The sequence below is a fragment of the Microcaecilia unicolor genome, chromosome 5, assembly GCF_901765095.1.
Source record: "Microcaecilia unicolor chromosome 5, aMicUni1.1, whole genome shotgun sequence".
NCBI classification, from domain to species: domain Eukaryota; kingdom Metazoa; phylum Chordata; class Amphibia; order Gymnophiona; family Siphonopidae; genus Microcaecilia; species Microcaecilia unicolor.
In genome coordinates, this window is record NC_044035.1 from 170148342 (window position 1) to 170174127 (window position 25786).

General features: G+C 46.6%; 1 protein-coding gene across 3 annotated transcripts in view; it reads left to right on the forward strand.

Moving 5' to 3' along the window:
- NDRG4 (NDRG family member 4) overlaps positions 1–25786 on the forward strand; it is a 372584-nt gene that overhangs the window by 286748 nt on the left and 60050 nt on the right. The gene's annotated exons all lie outside the window — the stretch shown is intronic.

Genomic DNA, 25786 nt, shown 5'->3' on the forward strand with positions numbered 1-25786 from the left:
ACTGGATCCTGCAGTGCTTGCTAGAGTCTATCTGTTAAATATGCTGTGGTACAAAGTTTTTAAAACTAAGTGGAAAAGACTATGGAGATTAGTTGATAAAATTTGCTTTTTTATATTTTTATTTTGCCTAACACTAACCTACAATTCCTCCTTTAAACCCCAATCTTTAAGTTCCCAAAGCACAAAGCAAAATAGTGTTCACTTACCAGAGAAATGTCCTCTTCTCTCAGAACTTCTTTATAGCAGGGGCAGACTGACTGGGCAACCGGGCAGTGGCCGAGGGCCCAGAGGCTCTGCCTGGATGCCCGCCATTCTCCCCATTCCCACAACTGGGGTTTAAATCTTTTATTTACCTCCATCGCAGCGGCCGCTTCATTGAAAGCCCTGCCCATCTCTAGCCATCCCTTCGTGAGTTCATTCCCTCAGAGTCCCACCTTCTGACATCATTTCCTCTTTCCGCGAGGGCGGGACTCTGAGGGAACGAACTCACGAAGGGAAGGCTAGAGACGGGCAGGGCTTTCAATGACGTGGCCGCTTCAACGGAGGTAATAAAAAAGATTTAAACCAAGCAGGGTGGCACTGTGGCAGGAAGAAAAAGGGGGGTGTTGGGGGGGAGAAGAGGGCGGGCAGGTGGATATGAATGGGAGGGGAGGATGGGGCCAAAGGAGAATCGCTGGACATCAATGATGGGAGCGGGAGGGGAGGTCAGGGGAGAGAGGGGAATTGCTGGGTATGGATGGATGGAGGGGGGGCAGGGAAGAGAATAACTGGGTATGGATGGATTAGGGTTACCATACGTCCGGATTTCCCCGGACATGTCCTCTTTTTGAGGGCATGTCTGGGGCGTCCGGCGGATTTTGCCCCCGCCCACGTTTGTCCGGATTTCTGGACAAACGTGGGCGCGGGTGCGGGCAGGCGCGTGCGTGCGGTGGGCGTGTGGGCGGGCGATCGGCGCGTGGTCTCCCGTCCCCTCCCCTCCCCTTCCTTACCATGTTCCCTGGTGGTCTAGTGACGTCTTCGGGGCAGGAAAGAGCCCCCTCTTTCCTGCCCGGAGCGCTGCCTCCCCTGTCTATCATCCTTCTCGGTCTGGCTGGGGATTCAAAATGGCCGCCGAGAGTTGAACTCTCGCGAGGCCGCTTCAACTCTCGGTGGCCATTTTGAATCCCCAGCCATACCGAGGAGGATGCAGCAGGCAAGGGCAGGCAGCGCTCCGGGCAGGAAAGAGGGGGCTCTTTCCTGCCCCGAAGAGAAGACGCTACTAGACCACCAGGGCTAGACAGTAAGTGAGGGGGGGTATGTGATGGGGGGGAGGGGACTATGTGACGGGGGGGGGAATAGGGGCGGAACCCGGACCTGAAGGGGGCGGGGCAGGGGCGGGGCATGAGGCGGGGCGGGGTAGGGGGCGTGACATGTGTCCTCTTTTTCAGAGGACACAAAATGGTAACCCTAGGATGGATGAAGGGGGCAGGGGAGAGGAGAATTGCTGGGTATAGATGGATAGAGGGGGGCAGGGGAGAGAAGAGAATTGCTGGGTATGGATGGATGGATGGAAGGCAGAGGAGAGGAGAGTTGCTGGACATGGGTGGATGGATGGGAGGGTAGGGGAGAGAGGAGGGTTGCTGGACATGGGTGGATTGAGGGGAGGGCAAGGGAGAGAGGAGGGTTGCTGGACATGGGTGGATGGAGGGGAGGGCAGGGGAGAGGAGAGTTGCTGGACATAGGTGGATGGAGGAGAGAGGAGAGTTGCTGCACATGGATGGATGGAGGGGAGAGGAGGGTTGCTGGACATGGGTGGATGGAGGGGAGGGGAGAGGAGGGTTGCTGGACATGGGTGGATGGAGGGGTGGGCAGGGGAGAGAGGAGAGTTGCTGGACATGGGTGGATGGAGGGGAGGGCAGGGGAGAGAGGAGGGTTGCTGGACATGGGTGGATGGAGGGGAGGGCAGGGGAGAGAGGAGAGTTGCTGGACATGGGTGGATGGAGGGGAGGGCAGGGGAGAGAGGAAGGTTGCTGGACATGGGTGGATGAAGGGGAGGGCAGGGGACAGAGGAGAGATGCTGGACATAGGTGGATGGAGGAGAGTTGCTGCACATGGGTGGATGGAGGGGAGAGGAGGGTTGCTAGACATGGGTGGATGGAGGGGAGGGTGGATGGAGGGGAGGGCAGGGGAGAGAGGAGGGTTGCTGGACATGGGTGGATGGAGGAGAGAGGAGAGTTGCTGCACATGGGTGGATGGAGGGGAGGAGATAGGAGGGTTGCTAGAGTTGTTGGACATGGGTGGATGGAGGGGAGAGGAGGGTTGCTGGACATGGGTGGATGGAGGGGTGGGCAGGGGAGAAAGGAGGGTTGCTGGACATGGTGGATGGAGGGGAGGGCAGGGCAGGGGATAGAGGAGGGTTGCTGGACATGGGTGAATGGAGGGGAGGGCAGGGGAGAGAGGAGGGTTTCTGGACATGGGTGAAGAGGAGGGCAGGGGAGAGGAGAGTTGCTGGACATAGGTGGATGGAGGAGAGAGGCTGCACATGGGTGGATGGAGGGGAGAGGAGGGTTGCTAGACATGGGTGGATGGAGGGGAGGGCAGGGGAGAGAGGAGAATTGTTGGACATGGATGGGGGAGGGAAGGGAAGACAGGAAGGAGATGCACATGGATGGAGGGGAGCGAGAAGAAATTCTGGGCATGGATTGAGGGGGGGGGGGGAAGAGAGAGGAAGGATATGAGATGAGGGAAAAGGAAGAGAGGAGAAAAACTGCACATGGATGAAGAAAATAGGCAGAAGCTGGATCCACTGGACAGTCAAGTCTACAGAGGACCCAGCTTTTACTTACAGATGTAGGGCAAGAAATGAAGAGGAAAGTAAAGAAATAAATGGAAAGGAAGCCCTGGAAACGGAGTTATGAGGACAGATAGCAGCAGAATCAGATACTGGGCCAGCATGATCAGAAAAACAAAGTCACCAGACAACAAAGGTAGAAAAAATCATTTTGTTTTCATTATAGTGTTTGGAATATGTCCATTTTGAGAATCAGGTGCTCAATGTTAAAAGTTTATATTTATTTATGGCATTTTATCCTACATTAAACATGAATTAGATTGGAACCTGGGATCATTCAATTTTTTTTTCCTGGAGAGAGTAATTCATTGCCTCCCCCCCGGCTATTTTTTTTTTTAATTTTCCTTACATTTGTACCCTGTGCTTTCCCACTTGTAGCAGGTTCAATGCGGCTTACATATTATATACAGGTACTTATTTGTACCTGGGGCAATGGAGGGTTAAGTGACTTGCCCAGAGTCACAAGGAGCTGCCAGTGCCTGCAGTGGGAATCAAACCCAGTTCCCCAGGACCAAAGTCCACCACTCTAACCACTAGGCCACTCCTCCACTCAGCCAGCACTGTAATTTTTTTTTTTGGGGGGGGTGTAGAGGTGGACGAGGTGGATGAAGGGCACAGACTGGGGAGAGAGCCTGTTGTTAAACATTTACTAGCACACCACTGCGACACTACCTACCTTCCTGCCACAGCCACCACCACTGCTGCTGCTGTTACAGCAGTGGCAGCAAAAACAGAAATAAAGATTGCGACGCAGAGACGCACTGTTCCTCCTGTTCGCGGCTGCCGGTCCCGCCTTCCTTTAACAATTTACTGTTCCGGGGCAGAGCTGGTCAGCTGCGAGTGGGAAGGGAACAACTGTGCAGCCCCGCGATCTTTTTTTTCTATTTTTGCCGCCACTGCTGAAACAGCAGCAGGGCAGCAGCAGTGGTGGCCGCGGCAGGGGGTATTGGGTGGGAGTGGGGATAGCCTGGTCCTGGTGTGCCAGTGGTAGTGGGGGTGTCCGGTGGTGGGGGGGGAGAAGGTTTGGGTGTTGGGTGGGGCTGAAAAAAAGACTAACACTGGATGGAAGGAGGAGGGTGTGATTGTAAGTGAGGGTAGGATGGAAGAGTGGGGATTTGGGGATTAGGTGGGGTGAAAGTGGGGACATATAAATTGAGCAGGAATAAAGAGGACCCCAGTACAGGGTGACTGGGTGATGGGGAAGGACAGACGATGGGTGATGGGGAAGGAGAATGGAGTGGTGAGGGGGAACAGATGTCGGATGGAAGGGATAAGATATGGGACAGATGCTGGATGGAGGGGGAAGGGAGGACAGATGCTGGATGAGAAGGAGAGAGGAGACAGATGTCAGATGAAAAGAGGGAGCGGAGGGACAGATACTCGATGAGGGAGAGAGAAGGGACATATGCCAGATGGAAATGGGGAGAGGAGGGACAGACACTGGATGAAGGGGAGAGAGGGGATAGAAGCTGGATGGAAGGGGGAGAGAGGATGCAGATGTTGGATGGAACTGGGGAGAGAGAGGGTCCTGAGTGGATGGAAGTGAAGAGAGAGAAGGGTCAGATGCTGGATGGAAAGGGGGGAAAGAGGGGGCAGACGCTGGATGGAAAAGGGGGAGAGGGGGCAGACGCTGGATGGAAATGGGGGAGGAGAGGGGGCAGATGTTGGACAGAAAGGGGAAAGAGAGAGAGGGAGCAGATGCTGGATGGAAAGGGTGGGGGAGAGAGGGATAGACGCTGGCGAGAGTTAAGAAGAGATCGAGGAAAAAAGAAATAAGAGACTGGGACCAATGCAGAAAAAAGTAACCAGCCAGACAACAAAGGTAGGAAAAATTAATTTTATTTTTACTTTAGTATAAAGTAGTGTGGTAGCTGTGTTAATAAAGAAAACGGAAATAAGATGATATCTTTATTGGACTAATTTTAATACATTTTTGCTAATGTTTGGAGACCCAAACTTCCTTTCTCATGTCAGAACAGAATACCTTAATAGCAGTATACTGTCCTGACCTGAGGAAAGAGGTTTTGGCCTCTGAAAGCTAATTGGAAAAATATATTTGATCCAATGAATTGGTATCATCATATTTTCCATATTTTGTTTTATGTGTATTTGTTAACCTATAGTATAATGATTGAAATATGTCAGTTTTTTAAATTTGCATCTGCGGGCGGGGGAGTATCAGCAGCGCAGCGGGTAGGAAAGAACTAGGATGGTGGTGGCATCAGCTGCGGCGGTAGGGGGGCGTCGGGCAGTGGCCAGGCAGGGGGCCCAGGCCACTCTCAGTCCGCCCCTGCTTCATAGCATGTTCGTCCATTCTCTGGTTATCTTTGGGCCTAGTTTTTCTATCCTTGGATTCCAGGGGGGGTTGGGGAGGAGGGAGGGATTTGGCATGGGAATATTAGGGGTTATCTGTTGTTAGATTGGTGGACTTTTCAGGTTGGAGGCTGTAAGAACCCAAGCCTCTTGCTAATGGTATAGTTTGATTTGTCTGGTGCTGTGTCATAGATTCACTGACTCTTGTATATTTAAGCTGTTTGACAGAAGTTTGGTTTTTGTATTGCTTTTGTATAAAATCAATAAAAAACATTTAAACTAAAGTGTAGCAAGCAGCATTCAGCTGTCTTAGGTAATACCACTGAGGTAGTGTGGTGAAGTAATTCCAACTCTGTACACCAAAAGATGCTAACTTTCGGACAAGTCCACCATCAGGCTTATTTTTGAAAGAGAAGGATGCCCATCTTTCAACAGAAATCAGGAGATGGGCGTCCTTCTCCCAGGGTTGCCCAAATCAGCATAATCAAAAGCCGATTTTGTGCGTCCTCAACTGCTTTCCGTCATGGGGACGACCAAAGTTCACGGGGGCGTGTCGGAAGCATAGCAAAGGCGGGACTGGGGCGTGCTTAACACATGGGCGTCATGGACCCATAATGGAAAAAAGAAGGGCGTCCCTGATGAGCACTTGGACGACTTTACTTGGTCCATTTTTTCTTGCGACCAAGCCTCTAAAAGGTGCCCGAACTGACCAGATGACCACAGGAGGGAATCGGGGATGACCTCCTCTTGCTCCCCCAGTGGTCACTAACCCCCTCTCACCCTAAAAAAACTTTTAAAATATTTTTTGCCAGCCTCAAATGTCATACCTAGCTCCCTGACAGCAGTATGCAGGTCCCTGGAGCAGTTTTAGTGGGTGCAGTGCACTTCAGGCAGGCGGACCCAGGGCCACCCCCCCCCCCCCACCTGTTACACTTGTGATGGTAAATGTGAGCCCTCCAAAACCCACCAAAAACCCACTGTACCCACATGTAGGTGCCCCTCTTCACCCCTTAGGGCTATGGTAGTGGTGTACAGTTGTGGAGAGTGCATTTTGGGGGGGGGGGTTGGGGGGCTCAGCACCCAAGGTAAGGGAGCTATGCACCTTGGAGCAATTTGTGAAGTCCACTGCAGTGCCCCCTAGGGTGCCCGGTTGGTGTCCTGGCATGTGAGGGGGACCAGTGCACTACGAATGCTGGCTCTTCCCATGACCAAATGGCTTGGATTTGGTCGTTTCTGAGATGGGCGTCCTCGGTTTCCATTATCACTGAAAACCGGGGATGACCATCTCTAAGGACGACCATCTCTAAGGTTGACCTAAATGTTGAGATTTGGGAGTCCCTGACCGTATAATCGAAATGAAAGATGGATGCCCATCTTGATTCGATAATATGGGTTTCCCCGCCCCTTCGCGGGGACGTCCTGCGAGGACGTACTCAGGAAAACTTGGGCGCCCCGTTCAATTATACCCCTCCATACATGTCAGAAATCTCCCCGTGTGCCACACTGCCACCAACACATATCTGTTCCAGTTTTATACACTCTGAACAGCCTCACAGGTGTGTATCAAATTACTAGCAATAGACACTTTTAGCAGCCTCTCAAGTCCTTTCTCCCATGTTTTCATTTCATATGAAGTGCCCGGATTTATTTATTTATTTATTAGGATTTATTTACCGCCTTTTTGAAGGAATTCACTCAAGGCGGTGTACAGAAAGAATAGATCAAACATGAGCAATAGGCAAATACAGCAGTAAAAATATTCAAGTAACAATACAAAATATGGCATGCTATGCTACTTAAATACCTAAATAGGGACCACTAGTGATCTATTCTAATTCTAATGTTGTATTACCACGTGGTGTTCAAAATATTCTGCTTCAAACAACTGCAGCTGGTCCCTTTAATAACCTTGTATTAAACCACAAAAATACCTAAATAGGGACCACTGGTGATCTATTAACCTTGTGTTAAACCACAAAAATACCTGAATAGGGACCACTGGTGATCTATGCTATACTACTTGCAATGACAATACAATACGTAATAGAACATTGTAATTGATAGTGAAGGGTAAGGCAAAGTTGTAATATATAGATGAGTAAGACAGTAGGAAGAATTTGAAAGTAAGGTGACTGATTTGAAGAAAGTTGCACATGAGGTCAGAGAGATGGTTAAATATTATCTCAGTTAGGCAAGGAGTAGAAAAACATGTCCCGCTGCAGTATGTGCAGCCCGAGTCAGTCCTTGTGTGTGTGAGTGAGACTAACAAGTTAGTTACTTATTCCATTAAAGGCTTGGTTGACGAGCCAAGCTTTCACCTGCTTCCTGAAGTAGAGATAGTCTTGTGTTAAGTCTTGTGTTAAACAGAGCCTTTCAGGCAATGCATTCTAGAGTGTGGGGGCTACTCCGGAGAAAGCTCGCTTGCGGGTATCACATCGTGTAATGTCTTTTGGAGAGGGTGTAGTTAGTGAAAGTCCTTGGGAGGACCTTAGTGTCCTTGGCGGTGTGTGGAGGATCATCCTATTCTTCAGATACTCGGGGCCATTTCCTGGCCTTGAAGATCAGACATAGAGTTTTAAATTTAGCCCTGTATTGTACTGGTAGCCAATGAAGTTTTGGCAAAAATGGTGTGATGTGGTCATGTCGCTTGCAGTCTTTTTAAGGAGAGAGGCAGCGTAGTTGTCACAAATAGTAGAAGCATCTCTTGAAGATTGCTTGGATTTGGGGAATCAGAGTAAGTGTTGAATCTAACTGAATTCCAAGGTTCCTGATTTGAGGGAGAGTTTGTATATCCCAAAAGGGATTTTGATGTTAGGTATGTATCCACTTGTGTTAGGGACCCAGAGAAGCTCGGTTTTACTTCGGTTCAGGCAATGTTTGCTGTTTTTAGCCCATTCTTAAATTGATGTTAGAGAAGTAATCAGTTTATTCAAGGCTGTAGGTAAGTCAGGTTCAATGGGTATGAGTAGCTGCACATCATCCGCATAGATTTAGAACTGAGTGCTCATTGACCGAATCAGCTCAGCTAGTGGCTTGAGGTAGATATTGAACAGAATAGGTGACAGTATCGATCCTTGTGGTACCCTGCAGGTTAGTGTCCATGGTGGTGATGAGTTGCTGCCAAACATTATGGATTGTTGCCTGTCTGATAGATAGGAACTGAAACAGGCAAGTATTGTACCATTGATATCTGTTTCTGTCATTCGTGCTAGCAAGATATCATGATCCACAGTGTCAAAAGCTGCTGAGAAATCTAGCAATACTGGTATCGAGGCGAATCCCTTGTCTCGGTTTCTGTGAAGATCATCTAGCACGGATACGAGGGCCGTTTCTGTTCCATAACCGGGTCAGAATCCAGATTGACATGAATCTAGCCAGTTACTCTTTTCTAGCCATTCATTAAGTTGAACACAGACTGCTTGTTCTATGAGTTTCCCTAGAAACGGGATGTTGGATACTGGCCTGTAACTTTCAAGTTTGTCCTGGTCAAGGTTGTTTTTCTTCAGCAGAGGGCGTTGGTAGTTGCCCATTAGAAAGAGAGGTATTCACAATTTTTGTGGCGCCTTCTATAAGGCCCATACTTGCCTGCTGCACTATCTTTGATGGGCAGGGATCGAGGGAGCAGGTAGTTGGTCAAAGGTCTCTTAGGAGTTTGTCAAGGCTCTCCTCTGTCATTAGGTTAAAAGTGTTCCATCTGTCTCTGTTAGGAGGGGGCGAGTTTGTGCACCCCTGGTTGACTGGTTGGGCACTGGGTGGGATTGCCTGTAAATCCTGGTGGAGACTTTTAATTTTGTTGGCAAAGTATGCAGCAAAATCATTGCAATTCAGTTTAGACTGGGGAGGCTGGTTTTGTTGTGGGGGCTGCAGTAGGCTGTTTACTATACTGAACAACTGCTTGGTTGAATTGGCAGCTTGTGCAATACATTGAGAGAAATACTGTTTTTTGGTTGCTGTTAAGGCTTGGCAGTACTTTGCCATGTGCTTCCTGCAGTTTAGCCTGTCTTCATCCAGGTGAGATTTGCGCCATCTCCTTTCCAGTTTTTGTCCTTCACGTTTAAGGATCCGAAGTTCTGGAGAAAACCAAGGTGAGCATTTGTGAGTGGGGCATAAGACCTTTTTCAGTGGTGCTGTTTTCTCTAAGGTCTTGGCTAAGTGTGTATTCCAGATTTCAACTTGTTCTGACACTGTTATCTTTTTATCTACATGTGGATAGTCCAAGGCCTCTAGGAAATTCTCAGCGGTCAGTTTTTTTTTTTGTCTCTGATCTCCTTCCAAACTCTGGGAGGTGCCATTTGTTTCAGGTGGTCACTTAGGGAGAATTTTATTAGAAAATGGTCTGACCATAATAGGGGTGTTATTTCAATACTGTTATCCCACAATTCTTGGATATACACCCCTTTGTAGAATACCAGGTCTAGTATGTGACCCTTTTCGTGGGTTGGAGAATTGATCACCTGTGTAAATCCTAGTGCTGTCATCATGTCCAGAAAGGCAGCTGTGGTGGTATCTGGGGTTTTGATGTGGAGATTGAAGTCTCCCATGATCACCAACCTAGGGTAATTCAGGGTCACTTGAGTAATCAGGTCTAGGAGTTCTTGCACAGATAATGTGTTGTTATGAGGTGCTCTGTATACCATGAGCAGCCAGATTGGCTTCTCCAAGTTGGATTAAAAGAGATTCTGATCCATGTAGCTGGGGGATGGATATTCTGCGCAGTTTGATTGTGTCCCGAATCAAGACTGCTACCCCTCCACCCTGTCTTCCTGGTCTTGGTTGATGTTGGATGTTGAAACCTGTTGGGCATAGTTCAGCCAGTGGTAAACCCCCACTTTCATCTAGCCAGGTTTCACTTATTCCTAGGATGTCAAGATGCTGTTCATTTATGGCATCATGGATCACCGAGGATTTCTTTGCAGCTGATCTGGCATTCACCAGTCCTATAGTTCCAAAGGGTGGTCTGGGGGTGCTGTGGGTAGCTTTGGTGTGACAATGAGGTGATCTTTTAAGTACTGTTATGTACTTTTGCCTTCTCTTTGGTTTGTGGGGGTTATGGTTTCCTCTCCCACACACCACTGGGATGCTTGCATGACACATTTTTATGTCAGAAGCTATTTAGGCAAAATTTCACTGGGTGGTGCTGCAATCCACTCTTTGGCGTACACCCTGTAGATCAGCAGTCTTCCTAGTTGGCAATGCAGGGTTGAGGCTTTAATAGCTGAAAGAACAGAACTTTTAAAGTTGTAAATTCAGACCAGACCTGTGAGATCAAAGTCTTCCATCAAATAGAGAAACAAATTGCTGCACTTAGCACTTCTAAGTGAAATTCTTGGAGACAGTGCATAGGTTTCCTTTAGTTTTAAGGAATCTAAAAGATTCAGAGTTATAGAAGTAGATTATGTAGTTAAAATAAATTTTTTTAACTCACGGATTGCAGGTATGAACTTTAGAGTTTCTGGTTCTGATATCCTTGGATGGTCCAAATGATGCAGGTTGTTGTAGGCTTTTTCTTTATTGTACCAGAGGAAGGATAGATGTAAATAAGGATCCAGCTCCAATCTCAGTGCATGAGGAGAGTTATTTAGGGGAGATAAAAATTTCCTTTCTCCAGCCAAAAATAAATGGAAGAAGTTCCGAGTAAAATTGAGGAATGGTGCTTCAACAAAGACTGAGCAGAAGTCAGTAAAAGTTTGGGTTGTAAATAAGCAGAAAATGTAGTTATTTAATCTAAGTTGCAGAGCCAGATGTGAACCCAGCCAGCCAGCCAGCCCACCCAGCCCAAGTCCAGGGCCGCCAAGAGGGGGGGACAGGGGGGACAAAAGTCCCGGGGTCCGGGCCTCCAGGGGGGCCCAGCGCCGCCGCCGCCTGGCCCGCCCTCCATCACTCCCAGAACTAACTTTAAGCCTCCTTTCACTTCGCAGCAAGCAGCAGCAGGTCAGGCCACTCCTTCCTTCCATGTCCCGCCCTCGCCTGATGTAACGTCCACGAGGGCAGGGCACGGAAGGAAGGAGGAGAGGTCTGCCCTGCTTGCTGCGAAGTGAAAGGTGGCTTAAGTTTAGTTCCGAGGGCCCGGCCCGATAGCGGGTGGAGGGGGGCCCGGCGACCTTGGGTGGGGGAGGCCCGGGGGCGGCCTTGTCCCGGGCCCAGCTCCAGCTCTCGGCGGCCCTGCCCAAGTCAACTCTTTCTACTTAGCAGTATATTTTATTATTGAATTTTTTTGTTACAGTAATGCTAAATAAATGTGAGAAATGCCATCTCTTCCACAGCTTCCCCTCATTGCCTTTTCTAGTAATGTTTCTTCAAGTTTAAGCTCTCTTCTAGCTTGCTGCTGTATATAATCTCTAATTTGCCTATATTGGAAATCTTCTATTGAATTGATACCAAATTCTTCCTGTAGCTTTGGAAAAGATAAACATTCCCTGTTCCCAAATTTGTTTTAATTTAGCATAGTTTACCTTTTGCCCAGTTTATAGGTCGGATCAATGCCTCTGGGTGTAAAGCCAGACGCATAACACAAGGCTGTATGTAGGAAGTTCTGTCTATCTGGAATTAATGTATTCCTAATCATATACTAAATGGTCAGAGGATGTTTCATATAAAAGGGGATTTTCTTAACAGTGTTAAGACTGCATTTAAACAGCCACAGAGTTGCCCAAAGAAGGGTCTTTGAAGATGTGCCCACTTTTTATTGGACCCATTCAACCATTCTTCTATAATTCTCAACTGTGCAGCTTGATACTATAAAACAAAATTAGGTACTCCCATCCCTCCCTTTAATTTTGAAACATAGAAACATAGAATCATGATGGCAGATAAGGGTCAAAGGCCCATGCAGTCTGCCCTTCCTCAGTAACCACTAGCTCCTCCTTTTCCTAAGGGATCCCACATGCCTGTCCCCTGCTTTCTTAAACTCCAGCACAATCCTCGTCTCCACGACCTCCACCGGGAGGCCATTCCACGCATCCGCCACCCTTTCCGTGAAACTATTTTCTTAGATTCTTCGTAAGCCTATTTCCTCTTAATTTCATTCTATGCCCTCTCATTCCAGAGTTTTCCTTCATTTGGAAAAGGCTCACCTCCTGTGCCACTGAGATATTTAAACGTCTCTACCACTGGTTGGTTGAAATAAAGTAGCTTTCTGTACCCTTGAAGGTCGTTTCCGCTATATACATGCAAAGGTCTTGCGGTGGAGTCTTAAATTCTTGGACAAAGGATTAGTTAGAACCATAAACAGATAAAATAATTTAGTCAGTAGTATAATTTTACTGTGTGTACTCTTCTTAACCAAGAGTGATTAAACCCTGCCCAGTGGTCAAGCTCTTCCATTAGTTCTTTCATCTTGGCTGGGGATGTCGTGGTTAGGAAGTTGAGCCGTTGGGCTCTGACGAGGTTGGCTCTACCTGTTCAGTGTAAATGCTGCATAGGCCTTCATCAACAGTAGCTGACAGGACCACCTGGCAGAATCTAGAAGCAGGAGAAGGTAGGACCTGACTCAGACTGCCTCAGGACTAGGCGGTGCCTAGCAGACTGGTTGGAACACAACAGGGGTAGTCTAGAGGTTGGCTGTTAAGAGAACCATTGGGGTTGGCTCTTAAGAGAGCCTTTGGGGGCTGGCCTCATGGAGTCGAGGCCAGGGAGTAGCTGGAACAGCAAGGCCAGATACAGTGTGACAAGGCTACCGCCAGGGCAGCTAGGATGAAGCAGTTAGACCCTGAAATACAAGTACCAGAAGCCATTGCAAGGAGGGAGGCAGAGAGTAGTCTGAAGACAAGGGAATGGACTCCCAGCTCCAGCAGAGAGAGCCAGGGGGATTGCCAGGCTGAGCCTATAATTTTGTCACCCACTAGGGGGAGGTGGAGGGAAGAAGCTCAGTTCCCCTGGATACGCAGTCAATATACCATGAGGCCCAGCTGGAATAGAGAGGGGCCTATGGAGAGGGAAGAAGATGATTAGATGGATTATATGGAAGGGGGGGTAGATCAGATGGGGGAGGAATCCCAGGGGGGAGGAGAAGCCTCTATGGAGTAGGAGAGTTTCAAGGCAGGGATGGCCATCTCCTGAGGGTTTGAAAGTGGTGTTAAGAGGTGAGAGTAACCTGCTTCACTGGAAGCCTGATTTATTTGGAAGCCTGCTTTATTTACCTGCTTTACTGGAAGCCTGACTTTGAAAACCTGCCTTGGTCTGGAAAAACCCTGATTGGTTGGAAACCTGTTTTGTTGGAACTTGTTTGTTTGGAGATAACCTGTGTACTGAAGTTTGAGACAGCTGTTATTGGCCTGATAATAAAAGCTTTTGACCTAGCCACTGTCTGCATTTGTGGTGAGCTCTGGAAGTTCAGTTGGTGGGCGGCTCCACCTGGCTGGGAAGCAGTGGACCTTTTTCACAACAGGAACAAACAGGGTGGTTAGACTGGAACAAGCAGGGCTGGAAGCAGGAACTGGCCAGGTAATGAACACTGGAGAAGCACAACTCTAGAAGCCTGTTGTCAAAGCACTGGTGGAATGTAGAGCACTTCCTTAAATATCCCTTAGCCAGGAAGTGAGAACATCTGTCAGTGCCCCATCTAGGGCTATATAAGGAAAGTGCAACAACCGGGAAGTAAAGACTCACAAGACTATAGGCACAAAGTGCTGCAGGACTCTAGTGGTTTGGGGACGTGACAGCACCCTCTCCCAAAGCCCCCCTAGGTTTGGGCTTAAGGGGATAAATGCAGTGAAAATGCCTAATGAGTACTGGGGTTTGCATGTTGACAGCAGGTTCTCACGTATTATATTCTGGTCCATAACACTTCCAGGCTAGGTGATAGTGTATTCTCCCCCTGATTCTCTTAGTGTCCATTATGTCCCGTACCTCGAACTCTGGGTCAGTGGCAGTTGTCTTCTTAAGAAAAAAATAAAGGCAAATAGCACAGCACTGAAATCCACAATACAGCATTGCAAATAAAAAAAACAAGTTCTGGAGAACTGACAAATACATTTTGAATATAACCCACGCCCCTTTCACAGACCCTTCGAAAACGCCCCAACTCCCCTTACATCCTCCCCCCCACCCCAATCCCCTCCTAACAGAGGGAATGCAAAACCTAGGAGGTTTGATAAAACCTCACAAGTTTGTTATTGTTTTCAATAGCAATAGTAATTGTTCTGACCAGTATGGCTGCTGCGTAGGAGGGGTTGCTTCATCTCTTTGACGTCATGCTGTCTCTTGTCATTAAACCTCCTTGCACAAGACTCTAGGCACGGAATGCTGCAAGACTAGTGGTTTCCTGAACCAGGTGAGGGATGTGACAGTGGAGCTTGCCTCATATAGCTCAGTCAATGATCTAGTAATATTTATTTCTAGATAACAAATATGGCACAAAGCCCAACAAAAGGAGTAAAGATTTTGATAATTAAACTCTACTATCATGAATGATCATCCTATAATTCTACATAACTGAACATAACTTAGCTCATTTTCAAAGCACATAGACTTACAATGTTACATATATAACTTTGTAAGTCTATGTGCTTTGAAAATGAGTACCTATACTTTTAAATATTAAAATTTTGTTTTCAAGGTAAAAGTACACACTGGCTCTGAGTTTGTGTGACTATTAGGACTTAGTTTTGCTTTGTCTGCAGTTACTTTTTGCTGCTGCCATAGGTGACCACCTAGTGGTTAGGCCAGCCCTGGCCCCCAAATAGATACAACCAACAGTAACTGTTGCAGGAATTACCACTATTGTTAGCAGAATCTGTGGTACTTCAGGAGTCAAACACCACACACCAGAATGAGAGAGAAGTCTTCTTTATTTGCCAGCAAACAAAGTAGGACATCAGCACTAGGTCTCTTCTTCTCTTTCTCAGCTCTCTGGATCTTATGGCTTCTGTCTCAGCTCCTTCTCTCCTTCTGTTGTCTCTCTTCTAACGTAAGCTGCTTCTGCTCTCAGTTATATAGGGTCTTACACCTCTCTAGCCCCCCTTTCTCACCAGATGGTAAAGAATAGATTGATTACCCTGCCTTGAACTAATTATTACTTACACATTACTTAAAAATATCAGTTACATAGGTTTGAGATATTTCCCAAACTGACCTATGACCTGGGGCCTCTCACACTAGACATTGTGGCACCTATCTCTTGCATTTTATTATGATTAAATTCTTAGGTTCCCAGCTAACTTCATACTAACTGGGTTCTGGCATTCATTAAAGGGTCAAGGGCCAATCTTGCTTAATAGCACACATACATTTATTATTACTTTCAGAAAACCAGTCCTTCACTTAACTATAATTAATCAAGACTTTCCCTGACCTCTTTCACCTATTAGCTTCCTACACAGAACTCGCTAGGACTGTGGATAATTCAAACCAGATGATGACCTCTTAAAACTGCAGACAAAGCTTCACTTGAAAAGTCAGTCAAAGATGTAACACTGGATTGAAAAGATATTCTATATAGAAATAGAACTTACTAATTACACAGAATAAAACATATTCTAAAATAAGCAGAAATCAGAATTCCTTATAAGACAAAATCTAATTCATCTAGAATTATTTAAACAGCATTCAGCCTACTTTTAAAACTGCAATATGCCTGGCTCATAATGGTATCCAGATGTGGTAAATAATTACTTCTCTCTGACCTTTCTAACCTCTGGTCTAGCAAAAGCTAGACTTCTGAGCAAATTAAAACCAGATGGCATTCTTCCATCACTTGCAGGACTGAAAAGTTAAACACCAAATATGACTTCTTTGCCCAAGCTGCCTCATAACTAGGGAAAGATGATACCAAAAAGAGAAAAAAAACCAGGAAAATAATAATTATAAAAAAGACAACAAAACCATCTGAAGTCAGACCTATATATTATCAGCCAATTACCACATTCCCACGCTTAATGTGTGACATATTTCCATGCATTCCTACCTCCATTGTATGTAAATCTCTTTTATATGTAATCCTGAAAACCTGACCTGTTGGCAGCCCTTGAGGGCTGGGAATGATTACCAGTAGCCTATGCTGTGCTTATAAACCAGGTACTTTTTTGAAAATTACATATAGGAGTCCTACTATGGTGTAACCCCCCCCCCCCCCCCCCAAGACAATGTCAAAATGATTTACTTGGGTAAAATGTATTATACCAGTCTGAATTAGCTGTTTGAAAATTGCCCTTCATAAAGTGCAGTCTTCTAGCTATATTAGGAGAGGGGGAGTAGAATAAACTACATAGATGGCATTTTCAAAGCTATGTGCCTTATTTTTAGTATTAAAAAAAAAGTGCAGACATCCAGAAGTACTTTGTATCCACAGCAATTTTCAAAGCTCAGAGGCAGAGCACCAGTCATTCATCCCAGCAGATTGTCAGTTTGAAGCCAGCCAGAGCAACTTGAATACATCACCGCTAAAATCAAAATATTGCAAATTTGTGTTCATGAAAGAAACATTTGTAGTCTTAATTTCCCCAAAGTAAATTATTTTGAAAGTATTTGGAGATATGTTTGTAGTTTAGCAGAGAAACATTTAGTAGCTTAGGCAGACAGCCAAGTTTGGGTGGGCCTACCAGCAGAATGGGCGAACATAAAATTTCCTCTCTGCCCCTGCCCACCCCCCTCAACCAACAGCAGCCCCTCAACTCAAAATCGAAACCTTAGCTGGTAGGGATCCCCAAGCCCCAACAGCTGAAGACATCTGCCTCCGGCAGTCAGGATTCCCTTCTACTAAACTCAGCAGTGTCCCACATGCTCAGTTTTCAATCATGTGGGAAAACTGAGCATGCATGGGTTGCCAGCATCAGCAGTTCAGAGATACTGCCTCTTTGGCCGAGTTCGGTAGAAGGGAATTCCAGCTGCTGGGGGAGGTCATCAGCTGGCAGGACCTGCCAGCTATATAGCAAGGTTGCACCATTGCTGGGTGGCCCCCTGAGCTCAAACAAAATGGGTTGACCCCAGCCAGCTTATAATCGAAAGTGATCGCCGGCCATCTTCCGACACAAATCGGGAGATGGCCGGCCATCTCCTGAAACCGGCCAAATCAGTATAATCGAAAGCGGCATCGCCGCTTTCCTGTCGATTCGCCGGCGAAAGTTCAAGGGGGCATGTCGGTAGATTAGCGAAGGCGGGACATGGGCGGGCATGGGCGTGGCTACCAGCTGGCCAGCTTTCGCCGATAATGGAAAAAAAAAAGCGGCATCAAGCAGTATTTCGCCGGGTTTACTTGGTCCTTTAATTTTCACGACCAAGCCTCAAAAAGGTGCCCCAACTGACCAGATGACTACTGGAGGGAATGGGGGGTGACCTCCCGATACTCCCCCAGTGGTCACCAACCCCCTTCCATACTAAAAAAATAAAACCAAAAACCTTTTTTGCCAGCCTGTATGCCAGCCTCAAATGCCGTACCCACCTCCATGACAGCAGAATGTGTTGTATCCTCTGACAGCCTTTCCCTGGTTGCGATGTGGCTCTCGGATGAGTGTGACACCTTTTCTGTTAGGTGCCCTGCAGAGTCACATTAGCAATGCATTGTGGTGGGTGTAGGGTACTGGGCTCTACTCCCATGGTGCTTTTCCCCCCTGCTAACTGGGTCAGAGTGTGCCCTGTTTTGTTTCCTGTTGTAGTCCATGCGGTAGTGGCCATTTTTGTAAGCCAGTTTTAGTTCCCTTTCCTGTGTTACCCACGTTAGAGAACTTAGTTATTACCTTGAATAGTGCTGAAAGACGCATTGTACACCATTGTGCCAGCTCTGACCTACTGCTAATCTTAGTACCAGGGGACTCTTTGCCAGTGGGGCACAACCTCTGATCTGCAGTTAACTGTGAGTAAACGTGGTTATTTCAAGAAAGGACTTTTTCAGAGAGATTAGTCTTCACGTGTGAACTGGTGTGCCAAAGTTATACAGCAGCAATAAGTCCTAGAGGCTGTATGCAGGTCCCTGGAGCAATTTTAGTGGGTGCAGTACATTTGTGGGTAGTGGGTTTGGGGGTGGGGTTGGGGGGCTCAGCTCCCAAAGTAAGGGAGCTATGCACGTGGGAGTTTTTCTGAAGTCCACCGCAGTGACCCCTAGGGTGGCCGGTTGGTGTCCTGGCATGTCAGGGGGGCCAGTGCACTAAAAATGCTGGCTCCTCCCAAGGCCAAATGCCTTGAATTTGGCCGGGGTTTGAGATGGCTGACATAACTTTCCATTATCGCTAAAAGACGAAGCCAGCCATCTCAAACCCTGGCCAAATCCAAGGCGTTTGGCTGGCTGGAACCGTATTATCGAAACAAAAGATGGCTGGCCATCTTTTTCGAAAATAGGGGTCTGGCCAGCTGTTTGCAGCGCCGCCAAAATACATCGCCGACCATGTATTTCGCCGGCGCCGTTCGATTATTCCCCTCCAGGTCACCTGAGGCTACACCACTGGAAACATTACCTGTAGTATCCAACGTTATATATATTTTGCCTGAGCCTACTTCTCTCCAACAACCTGTTCTGCTTCTCATATATGACCTAAAGATCTGTCTGACTATGGCAGCATTTCTAAATCTCCTCAGATTTAGAATTTAATGTAATAACTGGATAAAAATTTAATAATGCAACTTTTCTTCTATAATATCACTAAATCGTGTTAGATTATTTTCTGGCGTTTCTCTGTTGATATAGATGAAAAGGAAGAATTTCTTGGCACTATTTCCAGAGGGTGTGAAACTGGGTGCCTTTGTTTTGCAATATCCTGCTAATTGTGATGTAGTACATAGGGAAATTAATTATATTTTCTGGGAACCAAGTCAACTCTCAGAATTTATTGCAATGCACAATTGCCTTTCAAGCTCCATTCTCTAAGTGAGACTAGTTCAGTCTTCTCAGAAGGCTTAACATAATCACAGTCAACTGGATATCATGTGTCAGATTCTTAAAACTTGTTTATTTAGCTCACACTTTCAATAGTAGTTCAAGATGAGTCACATTCAGGTGCACTAATTTTCCAATCCCTGAGGGCTTTCAATACAATTTTGTACCTGAGGCAATGAAGAGTTAAGTAACTTGTGCAAGATCACGAGGAGCAGTAACAGGATTTGAACCCTGGCTTCCTTGGTTGTCAGCCTGGTTACTACTAGGTTACTCCTCTATTGATAACTAAGGTATATAAAGGCAAGAGAGTTGATGAATTTATAAGCTATCTTTTTTTCCTTACCTCCTCTCTTTTTGTGGATCTCTCTCCATGACTTTACTATCACCTCTTTCTTATTTAATTTTACTAAAAGTGAATAACCCCACAGTACATTTGTTCATAACTAACATATTTGAAAGCAGTGCGGATTGGAGGATTGATGTGTATGGCTCAGTTGGTTTTTATAAAGGTCAGTATTCTGTATGCACTGTACTTATGTGTTATTTTGCCACCTAAGGGTTCCATTGGAAAACTTCCCTTTGTGCTAATTCAGGTAATTTTGAAAATTGCCTTCAAAGTCCATGATTACTTTTACATGCAGGCCTTGCACGGACTCTCAAAGGTCCCTTTTGAAAATTGTCAAAGGGAAAGATAGCCACAAAGATTTCTCTCTCTCCTACAAATACTTTTGCTAGCAAGAACATAGGTAATTTTGAGAATGCAAAATTCTGTTGACCTCTGAGGGGCTCTTTCAAAGCGGCGGTAAGCCCAACATGAGCTTGCTGCACGCTAATCTGAAGCTACCACTAGCCCGGCGCAGGTACTGGCAGTGGTTCCAGCCTCAGTGTGCGCTATTTTAGATTGTAAGCTCTTTGAGCAGGGACTGTCTTTCTTCTATGTTTGTGCAGCGCTGCGTATGCCTTGTAGCGCTATAGAAATGCTAAATAGTAGTAGTAGTAGCACGGGAGCCCTTACTGCCATCTCAGTGGGTGACGGTAAATGGTTCCCCCCCCCCCCCCAAAACACACACACACACAAGGCCACGTGGTAAGAGCAATCTTACTGCATGGCCATGGCTATTTTCAGCCCTTTTTTCAGCACAGGGCCCTTTTTATTGCAGCTTGGTAAAAGGACCCCTCTAACTCTAACCCTGACCCAGGAATACCTCCATGAAAATGCAGGCAAATATATGTGTGCTGCGCAATACACTTTTTTTTTACCTGCATATGGGGTGGGCAATTCTGAAAAAGTCCTTTAAATTGGATAAATAGCCATTTATAGGTATAAATGATTTTGCAAATCACCCTTTCTATGTATCTGCCAAAGCAATTTTGTAATCTGTGTTTTGGGTGGTTAAACGTAGGGTAGAAAGGAGAGTATTGTGAGAGATTTGGCTTTTCTCTCTCTCTCTCAAAAACAACAACAACAAAAAAACCCTCTTTCACCCAGCAACTCTCAACTCCTGGCTACTTGCTTTCAGGTGAGGTCTCAGAGACATCACCTTTAATCTAACTGTGACACAGTTTAGAGACTTTGTTCTAGTTATTGCTGTTTCTATTTTGTCCTATTCTTTTCTATTTTAATTTTATATTTGTTCGTAACAAAATTCTGAGTGATTTTCAAGCATAATAGTAATAGCAGAATAAGAGAGGTAGTTATCAATATGGGCTACTATTAAGACATGTTATTTTTATCACTAACTGGTATGATTTTAGTACAGGTCCCATTTTATGCAATAAGACCTAGTTACTAATAACTGGGGTTAATAGTATACTAACATGTCTTAGGGGAAGTTATCAAGATTGGGTAAAAGGAGAGCTTTTACCACACCTTGAGTTACCACAGGCATCACGAACCTGCAGTATCTCAGTAGCACAGATTGCTAAATCCTGTGATAAATGAACACTGCCTTCAAACGAGACCCTCAAAGCCATGGCCTAATTCTCCTGGGCTTTATCTTAAGCAGCCACACTGCAGTCCCCCTATCCACCCTCTAATCACCAACACCCTCCGATCTAAATGGTCTCCCCCCCCCCCCCCCCCAATGATCTGAATGATATCACACTTTTGCCCCCCTGAACTGAATGCCAATCCCCTCAAAAGACGTTCCCATCACCCCTGGAGGCCTACTGGCCCATATCTGGTGATCTAGTGGGTCCCTGGGTAGGAGTGATCCCCAGTTGCTCCTGTCCTTACCCGCACTGTCTTTCAAGATGTTGCCACTAGCAGTAGTCTGCTTCTAGCTTGAGACTACCACTAGGGGCACCAGCAAGGGCGGGAGCATCTGGGGATCGCTCTTATACAGAGATCTACTAGCTCACTAGGTTTGGGTAGGCCTCTAGGGATTGGGGGAGGGGGGAGGCTACTCCTCTTTTTGATTTTCTAAAGGAGCATAGAAAACTTGATTTATCCAACCTTCTTTTAATTTCTTGTGTTATTTGGAGGAAGATGTGTTTCCTGTAAAAATATTATAGAAGGAGATAATTTTTTTAAGATGACTAAAACTCGATTATCAGTCTTATTTTCAAAAGAGAAGGGCGCCCATCTTTCGACACAAATCAGGAGATGGGCGTCCTTCTCCCAGGGTCACCCAAATCGGCATAATTGAAAGCCAATTTTGGGCATCCTCAACTGCTTTCTGTCACGGGGATGACCAAAGTTCACGGGGGCATATTGGAAGCATAGCAAAGGCAGGACTGGAGCGTGCTTAACACACGGGCGTCCATGGCCAATACTGGAAAAAAGAAGGTCGTCCCTGACAAACATTTGGCCGACTTTACTTGGTCCATTTTTTTTTTACGACCAAGCCACAAAAATGTGCCCTAAGTGACCAGATGACCTCCCCCTACTCACCCAGTAGTCACTAACCCCCTCCCACCCTAAAAAAAATTTTTAAATATATTTTCCAGCCTCTGTGCCAGCCTCAAATATCATACCCAGCTCCATGACAGCAGTATACAGGTCCCTGGAGCAGTTTTAGTGGGTACTGCAGTGCACTTCAGGCAGACGGACCCAGGCCCACCCCCTCCCCCCACCTGTTAAACTTGTGGTGGTAAATATGAGCCTTCCAAAACCCACCACAAACCCACTGTACCCACATCTAGGTGCCCCCCTTCATCCCTAAGGGCTATGGTAGTGGTGTACAGTTGTGGGGAGTGGGTTTGGGGGGGGTTGGGGGGCTCAGCACCCAAGGTAAGGGAGCTATGCACCTGGGAGCTTTTTCTGAAGTCCACTGCAGTGCCCCCTGGGGTGCCCGGTTGGTGTCCTGGCCACTACGAATGCTGGCTCCTCCCACGACCAAATGGCTTGGATTTGGTCGTTTCTGAGATGGGCGTCCTTGGTTTCCATTATCACCGAAAATCGGGGATGACCAATCTCTAGGGATGACCATCTCCTAAATGTTGAGATTTGAGCGTCCCCGACCGTTTTATCGAAACGAAAGATGGCCGCCCATCTTGTTTCAATAATACGGTTTCCCCGCCCCTTCGCAGGACGTCCTGCGAGGATGCCGTCAGGAAAACTTGGGCGCCCTGTTCGATTATTTCCCTCCACGTAACCCATGTACATTCTACAAAATCAAATTTACTGACATACATTGCAAAGTTAAAGATATAGTGGTCCTTTTACTAAGCTGTGGTAAAAAGTGGCCTTAGCACACCCATACATGGTTTTTTCTTGCACGCTATGGCCATTTTTACCACAGCAGAAAAATGGCAGATTTTCCTATTTTTGTATTAATAGCCGTGCACTAATGTTGCCATTAACACACAGCCATTACAAAAATTTGTACAAGAAATCAATTCTCAAGGTGTAAATGACGTCGGACTCCCCATCTTTTTGGGGCTGGCGGAGTATGCTTCACCATCATATGTTGTTGGAGAAGCAAGGGGTGGGCCTATCCTTTAAGCACAAGAAGTGTTTTTTTATCAATTTGGGACCCTTACATTTCTTCCCTTTGAACTAGGGCTCGCAGTTTTGTTTTAAATTGATTTGTTTGTTTGTTGCATTTGTATCCCACATTTTCCCAACTATTTGCAGGCTCAATGTGGCTTACACTGTTCCGTCGTGGCATTCGCCATTCCAGATTAAAAGATACAACAATTGGTATTACATAAAGAACATGGATAACATAATAGAATTAAGCAATCAGGTATATAAGGAAAACATTCAGAATATTGTTATGATTGGGGTCTGAACCCCTCTCAAACTTACCTCTTTCCTGGGGGTCAGCTTCTTAGCTGGCTTCTGTTTCTTTTCTCTGTCCTTTCTGAGCTGGCTCTGTCTCTCTGTGCTGGCAGCTTCCAGCAGCATGGCTCTAATTGTTTCACTATACTGCACCTGTGTGTGTGTTGCCTGAGTTGCTCTACCTCTCTTTGGGTGTACTGGCTTCAAGTGCTTCACAGTGTTGCATTGGTGTGGGTTGGGCCTCTCTGGGTCAGTGTGCTTTTGCCTAGGTCTAGGGAGTGTGACATCATCAGGGAGGGCCTTGATAAGGAAGTGGTGTTGTTTCCTTCAGAGCCTTTGCAACAGTGGTGTTTGCTTTAGGTAGGGTGGTGCAGTGTGTACTTCTGACTTTGTGTCTAGTTTCCCTGCTTGCTTTTGCTAAGGGCCAGGTTAGTGTTAGTGCAGAGTGCACTGGTGACTGTGTGTTTAGCTTTCCTGCTTTTCCCTTATGGTTCCCCTGCTTTTCCCTCTTGGTTTTGGAAGCATTGCTATGTGTAGGGCTTTGGAAGCTCTGTTGCTGATAGAAGTACTTCAGGGTTTGGTGTTGTTAGGAACACTGCAGAGGTTGCTGTTAGAAGTACTTCTGGTGTTTGTGCTATTGGGAGCATTGCAGTCTTTGCTGTTGGTGTTTGGTGATTTAGACGCACTTTTGGCTTATGTGTTAGCTTCCCATCTTTTTCCTTGTGGCTCCCCTGTCTTCCCTTTTAGTGCTAGGAGCTCTTCTGGTTGCTTGCCAGAGTAGTGCTTAGGAAGCACCTTGTTAGTTTTGTATCTAGCTTGCTAGAGCAGTGCTTAGGTAGCTTGTTAGTTTTCTGTTTAGCTTGTTACTGTAGAGCTCTGCTTGTAGCTTGGTGCTTAGTAGCACCTGTGTTAGCTTTGTGTTTAGTTCCCTGCTCGGTTAGTTTAGGGCTTAGGAAGTCCTTTTGTCAGTTTACTGTTAGGAACACTCCTGCTGGTTTAGGGCTTGGGGGCACGTAAATCAATTTAGGTTTAGGAGCACTTCTGTTTCCAGTCCTGGTCCCTGTGTCATCCGGTATCCAGTAAGTCCTGCCGGCTACTCGAACCCAGGAGCTCAACTCTTGGGGGGCTTAGTAGCTAAGTGCAGGTGAAGCTGTGTGGACCAGTCCGGTGTGCTCAAGTCCAGTGTTCCAGTCCTGTGTCCTCCAGTCCGGGGGATTCCAGTCCATGTGTTCCGGCTCGCTGGGCGGTGCCTGCAGTCCCTGCCGGTGCCGGTGTGCTTGCCCAGTGTTGGTTGGTGGGTTTTGCCTGCTGCTGTCGCTCCTCGTCAGCAGCCCAAGGGCTCACGTTTGCTCCAGAGCCCGGCCCCGCGGGGTCTGAACCTGAGAACCTGACAAATATCAGGTAAGTAAGATGCGTTACAGTTGCTATTATGGATCATTGTGGTATGCCTTGTTGAAGAGATGTCTTCAGTGATTGTAGAGAAATTATTTGGTGAAGAGGTTCCCTCCTCTTTTTTTTTTTTTGTTGTTGTTGTGGTGGTGGGTTTGGGGGGGGGGGGGAGGATAAGAGGGTTTCGCAGCCAGAGGAAGGAACATTGTTTTTAACCTTTTTATTTGTTGGACCAGACGTGGTGAAGTTCCAGACGAAACATGGCCAGTCAGGCACAGATGTTTAAAACTCTGGGAATCTTTGGATTTTAAATAAAGACTCTTTGCGTTCTTATAACGTCTGCCACTTGCGTGTAGCCACAGGGTGAGCACAGGTCCACCCAGAAGCAGCACAGCTGTGATATGGCAGCAGGGATCCCCAGGCCCCACCAGCAGAAGACTCCCGGCACCTCTCCCTCCCCTTTCCCACAGGAAATTAGGTCTCTCCACTTCCTCAGCCTCACCCCACCTCCCATACCATTTATAGCCTTCGGTTCTTTGCCTGTAATGAGCAGCAACTCATACCCGCTACTTGTGTCAGCCCTGAGCAACTTCTTGTTCCTGTATAGGGTGGGCCAAGTCAGAGGGAGGCTTGGGATGGTATGAGCAGTGGGTATGAGTCACTGCTTGTTGCCGGCAGTGAACTGAAAGCTTTAGAAAGTACCAGGGGTGTTGGGGAAGTGGAGTTGAGAAACCCAATTGCCTGCAGGGGAGAGGAGGTGGGGTGGGGTTGTCATGCCCATCCACTTTGGGCTCAGGGCCATCCTAGGGGGTGTCAATGGCTATGCCCCTGCTGTAGAGATCTCCCTACTTGTAGGTAAATTAGACTGAATATTTAGCCAGAAGTTGTAACTAGCAAACTTTACTACAGAGCTTCAGTTAAAACAAACAAACAAAAAAAACTTATAAACTTCCACAGGATAGGATTAAAGAGAAGGAAGTTACTTAGGTCATGGGTCAACCTCACCTATGCATGACCTGAGTAACATGTCCCAGCTTGTTATGCAATTCTCCCTCCTGATAAACTGCAAAAATGAAGCATAATCCCTTGCTGTCTGGTAGAAATAATCTTCAACTGTCATTTTCCACCAGTATCTAGCTACACATCATTCCTGGGAAATAATCCTTCTGTCTCTCTCTCTCTCTCTCTCTCTCTCTCTCTCTCTCTCTCTCTCTCTCTCGCTCTC